We start from the raw sequence: 6,339 nt of genomic DNA on the forward strand, positions 1-6,339 counted from the left end.
CCGCCAGTCGGGCAGGGCGGGGCGGCCCGGGGGTGGCGTTGCAAGCGTGCAGCGGCACCCCCGGGCCGCCCCGCCCCGCCTGACCGGCGGCGGGTCGATTCCGGGAATCGACCCGCCGCCGGTCGGGCGGGGCGGGGCGGCCCGGGGGTGCCGCTGCCGAGTAGGTCAATCTGATGAATATTCCATCAGTAACATTGGAACCTTTTATTTGCTAAAGAGTAGGTCAATCTGATGAATATTCCATCAGTAACATTGGAACCTTTTAAAGATGACTGTGGGCACTCCTAATTTTAATTTTAGATTAGGTTTGCTTTGATTATTAATTCTCCGGTGACTGCAAACATGTTTATGCAAGAGAGTGCATTTTTATGGTTTGTATTCGTGGAACATCCTCTCATGCAAAGGTCATAGTTCTTTTGTTATATCTCTGCCTCAGAATTGATTATACTATGGTGTTAGTGTAAGCATTAATGAAGAATAATTTAAACAATGTAGGTCTTTTTGGCAAGAATATTAAAATTGTTTGCTTTGTATTTCCCCTATTCATGAGGACACGTTCCATGCCTTCCATGCGCACAAGCATTTCTTATTTGATATTCAACTGTTTTATAGCGCATTAATGAATGATGATTAAACTATAAAATTGTTCTGAAGAAAACTGTAAAAAATTGGCTGTTTGTAGCCTTTCTGCATCCTTCTGCACAAAGCTCCACCGATCTTTTGTTTTTCATACTTGGTAGCCATGAGAATTCGTCTTGGGTTTCTTTCTGAATTCCAAATGCTGCCTTGGTAATGTTAAACACTGAGATGCGGTATGATGTGTTGCCTCTTAACCTGAATATGCCGTGAACATCTTGTGTCTTTATTCAGTTTTAGTATCCAGATCTTCTCAATTAATGATTTTCTACCAATTGTTTCTGAAAATTTCAAATTTCATTTTGACTTGTACACAGAAAATAGAAGGCAAGAAAACTTTATAAATTGAAATTTGTCTCCTGTTTTTCCATTCTTTAAGTCACAGGAACTCCTCCCTTCGATCATTTAATCCATTGTTTGGTGCTTTCATAGTTGAATCCATTGTTTGGTGCCCTCATCAACTGGCTTATATAATCTGGCTTAGTGGTGGTATATGTCTTGGATGCCTATGGTCATCAAATATTGCTCTTACATGACCAACTTTGTTTTTTATACATGTATGCAAAAAGATAATTCCCCTTTTGTTGTCTATAAATATGCAAAATTATTATTATTCTTTATTATAGAATATTATGTTTTAAGCAATGTGTAATTCTATTAATGGGCATTTAGTTGTCATAAAATTATGAGAATCCATGGTGCTTTATTCTACTTCTTCCTTTTAATTTGCATTATGCATGCATTTGTTATGATTTTGGTGGGTACTTGTGTTGAAGTCGGAAGTGATGGTCAAGCATTGCCACATTTGCTATTTTTTGGACGTGAATGGTGGTCAAACCTTCTATTCCGTGTCTTATAAGAAATGGTTAACAAACAACCTATGCATGCCCATTTTTGATCTCTCTCCTATTAAATCGATTTTGACTTCAAGTTGATGCAATGACAATGGTTTCAACTTTAGCTTATTGATGCTTTGGGCATGATTTCTTTGTTTTGTGAAGGGTTTCATTTAGCAATTTTATGGCATTGACATGGTTGGCTTATTGTTGTTCATGTATGTGAATCACGTTAGACTTTGTCCATTACGAATTGAGTGTAGGTCATTAAAGGTTTGGGCCTTTTCCCTACAGAAGTTTGAAAAAAAAATCGAGTTGCCTTCATGTAAGTATTTGTTATATGCATAGCAGATTAGCAAGATGCATGCTTGCTAATCTATTGGGTCCTTTTGCCTTGTACTATTTTCAATTATCCATTGAAAGGCTTTATGTTTTGGTAACTATATCTACTCAAGCTCTCCTTGAAAATTTGTTTGCACGTCCCACTTTGAAAATAATGCATGCAAAGAGGGTTGTGAGGTGAAAAGTCTACTCATTACTATTAATCTACATGCATCTTAGGCATTGCCTCGTGTGTTGATTTTGATATTGAAGTAAGAACTCATACCTATATATTTGGTATTTGGTGGTGTTGGTTTGTACTATGTGCAATTATCCATTGAAAGGCTTTACTTTTTGGTGAACTATATGAACTATATGTGCTCAAGCTCTCTTTCAAATTTTGTTTCCACTTTCCTTTTGAATATAATTCATCCAAAAAGGGTTGTGATATGGAAAATCTACTCATTATTATGAATCTGGCGGGGGAGGGGTGGGCGGGGAGGGGGCGGTGGGGGGGGGGTGGGGGGGGGGGGGGGTGGCGGTGGGGGGGGGGGGGGGGGTGGCGGTGGGGGGGAATGCGGTGGGGGGGTAGGGGTAGGGGGTAGGGGGGTAAGGGGGGTGGGGGGTAGGGGGTAGGGGGGGTGTAAGGGGGTAAGCGGGGTAGGGGGCGGTGGCGGGGTGGGCGGGGAGGGGGCGGTGGCGGGGGAGGGGTGGGCGGGGGGGGCCGGGGAGGGGGCGGTGGCGGGGGATGGGTGGGCAGGCAGGGGGCAGTGTGGGTGGAGGGGTGGGCGGGCGGGCCGGGGAGGGGGCGGTGGTGGGGGAGGGGTGGGGGGGGGGTGGGGGCGGTAGAGGGGTGGCGGTGGGGGGGAATGCGGGGGGTAGAGGTGGGGGGGGTAAGGGGGGTAAGGGGCGATGGGGGGGGAAGGGGGTGTAGGGGTAGGGGTAGGGCGGGGGGGTAAGGGTGGTGCAAGGGGGGTGGGGGGGGTAAGGGGTAGGGCAGGGGGGAGTAGGGTAGGGGGTGGCAGGGGGGGGTAAGGGTAGGGGGCAGGGGGGGTAGGGGGTGGGAGGGGGGCAGGGGGGAGGGGGGGCGGCCGGGGGGATAGTGCGGGGTAGGGGTTGGGGGGGGGTAGGGTAAGGGTAGGGGGGTGGCGGGGGGTAAGGTAAGGGTGGGGGGTGGGGGTAAGGTAAGGGTGGGGGGTGGGGGGTAAGGCGCGAGGCTCATGGGGCCGGCCTTAAGGAAGGGGGGGAGGAGTTGAGATTGGAGGGGAATGGGAGTTAGGGGGTGGGCTTATGGGGAGGAGAGTTGTGGGGTAGGGAAGGAAGAGTTGGGGAAATGGTGCATGGGTGGGTGAGTTGGGGGTAGCAAGGGCTGGCGCATGGGTAGGGCAGAAGGGGGAAGAGGGCATGGGTGAATGGGAAAGATCGGTAATGGGTTGGGGGAAGGGGGCACGACGACGGCCTACCCACGGTTATTGGGTGATTGAGTTTGAATAATTGTTTAAGACATTTTATATAACTGATGTATGCATCGTATCTTCAAATAAAATTAATGTTTTCCATATTTTGTTAAATGAGAAGTTATGAAGCATTTTTATGTTGTTGGATTATGTCTTAAGTATGATAAATTTTATTATTTAAATATCTACAATGTAATATCAAATTAGAGATATAATGTCTGTTTTATTCAGTATACAAATAAAGACTTTTGAATTCATTCAGTGATATAATTTGTTCATAATGTCATGTTTTTTTAGTTTTATAGTTGAAAAAATTTCAATTTCTTTTGTATCTAGCATGTTGTGGTTGAAAACATGTTAAATTTATACTTAGGAAAGAAAAATGATATTCTACCAGAAACATTAATGTGTTTTTTCCTTAAAATTTAACTTTGTTTGAGACATAAAAAATTGGTTTTATTAGCATTTTTTAAAAAGTTTGAAAATTGACCCTAAAAAAATAAATCATTATTCCAGTATCAACACTTTCGTTTTGAAGCTATATTTTGCACGAAAATTTCGTAGTAAATTTTGTAGTCACTGCCATTTTTAAAACACGTTCAAAATTGACACCTAAAAAAAAAACATCGTTCCAGTATACACACTTTTCGTTTTTAGCACTGTTTTTGATGTTTTTTTGGGGTTTTTTGACCAGAGTTCCCGTTTTGAGTTTATAGTTCCCATTTCAAAGTTTACATTGTTAGATTTGGTGTGAAGAACAAGAAAAATACAGTGGCAACCACACATCAGGACCTTGGATCTGATTCCGGTGATGAGACACTGGTCACAATAGTGGGAACACAAGGTACTCTTTCTCTTCATGCTAATGAAAATTCTAAACACATGCAACTGCAAAGTTATTCAAATGAGTCTCTTTTTAGTGAATGAAAGAGGATTTAATTGTTCCACATTAGAGTCATAATGAAACATAGTAAAGTGGAAACCTTGTTTGATCTGATCTCACAAGAAAATTTGATTTCAGAATCCTTGGTTAAGAATTTAGGATTAGAGACCAATCCTCATCCAAAACCATACCCCCTTGGTTAGGTGTGGGATAAAGAAAAATTACTTGTGACCAATTAGTGTAGAGCTAGATTTGGGATTGCATCCAAACTAGTAGATGAGGTTGATATTGATGTTGTACCCTTGGATATATGTGGCATTGTATTGGTGAGTCCATATTTGTATAACAGGAAAGAAATTTTCTTTCACCATGAAATAAAATATCATCTCATGAAATATGAGGTGGAAAACATTTTTAGAGCTCATCGCGCCAAAATCAGTGCCAGACTTGTAAGTGCCATTTAGATGAAGAGATTGATCAATTCTAGCAAAGGGTGCATGCTCATGGTTGTGAGAGCAAAAGATGTCGAGAGATATGTATCTTTCCAAGGTTGTGATCTCACTCATAAAATGGAATTGTATGAAAGTTTTCCTAACTATGATAGGATTTTTTAGGAACCAAGTGGGTTGCCTCTAAAGTGTGAGATCCAACATGAGATTCACTTGTAGCAGGATGCTCCTTTACCCAACGTTGGTATGTATAGGTTGTCAACCATTGAGATGGAGGAGATAAAGAAGCAGGTACATGAATTGTTGAACCAAGGGGTCATAAGGCCAAGTTCTTCTCCATGCAGCTCACCTGTTGTGTTGGTGCCTAAGAAGCGTGGCACATGGAGGATGTGTGTATATTACATAGAACTCAACAAAATAATGGTAAATAATTAGTACCCTCTCCCTCACATTGATGATTTGTTAGATCAATTTAAATATGTTGTCTATTTCACAAAATTGGACTTGCTCAATGGCTATCATCAGGTCAGGATTGTAGAACAGGATGTATGGAAGACTGCATTCAAGACAAGGTATGGGTTGTTTGAATGGCTGGTGATGCCATTTAGACTATGCAATGCTCTGAACACATTAATGAGGGTGATGAATGATATTTTCAGACCTTTTCTTGATGATTTTGTACTTGTGTATCTTAATGACATTCTTGTTTTCAGTAGGATAGGGGATGATCATGTGAGTCATGTTAAAAAGGTGCTTGATGTTTTGCAAAAAGAAAGCTTGTATGTGAAAATGTCTTAAGTGTGAATTTGGTAAGACCTCTTTGGTTTTCTTGGGTCACATTGTCGGAGGTGGACATGATCCGGATTTAAACAGGAATGCAACAAATTACAAATATAACCATACATACATAGATGCAACAAAAATAATACTTCATTTCATTACTGTAAAATACTGAAATATGCTTACAAATAGAAATGGAAATAAACTAGCTAGGGCGATGGTATCTTATCTTTAAGAAGAGATGTGGTGGCTACATGCCTCTGAACTATTTTACAATGAGGGTCGTAACTTTTGCATATGATCAACATTTGACGCACACAATACCTTGTTAGAAAGATCTATATGAGGACTACAACTTTGGGAAGAGAAACATCAATCCATGGCCCCATGTTGCTCCCTGTTTTCCCAAAAAATGTCATTTAGGGCCTCAAAATGGCTCCGGAAGTTCAGGACCCGAAAAACTGCTAAAAATAGTAAATTGTGCTACAATTAAAGAAACTAAAAAAATGAAAGGAACAATGGTGGGGGTCCAATTGGAATTGGTGGGTGGCCACCAATATCCACCTGGATCATTCCTCCCCTCTTAGGAAGCAATGGTCCCCATTGCGTTGAGTTCCTCCATGAGATGAGGAAACTTCAGCTGAACTTGGTCCTTGGTGAGCCACTTTCCCTGGTGAAGGAGTTGGCCTGCTTTGAAAACTTGATACAGTTGGATCTTCTATTGGAAAGTGTGCTTGGCCTACGTGTCCATGATCCAATCAGTTGCAACTTGTTCCATGCAATTTGGATTTAACTCTGTAGGTGTGAGTTGTTCTGCAATGTCGGATGTGTCTAGTAATGGTGGAAAGTATGGCCAAAGGTAGTCCACATTGATCACTGGGTGCAGGCCAAGGAATGGGGGAATGCTGAGCTCAAATGCATTGTCTCCCATAGCCTTGGTAATGTTCTAAGCACCATATCAGAGTGGTCTGAGTTTC

This window comes from Pinus tabuliformis, chromosome J (genome assembly GCF_031772625.1).
Source record: "Pinus tabuliformis cultivar Carrire ecotype Pingquan chromosome J, CPIR1, whole genome shotgun sequence".
NCBI classification, from domain to species: domain Eukaryota; kingdom Viridiplantae; phylum Streptophyta; class Pinopsida; order Pinales; family Pinaceae; genus Pinus; species Pinus tabuliformis.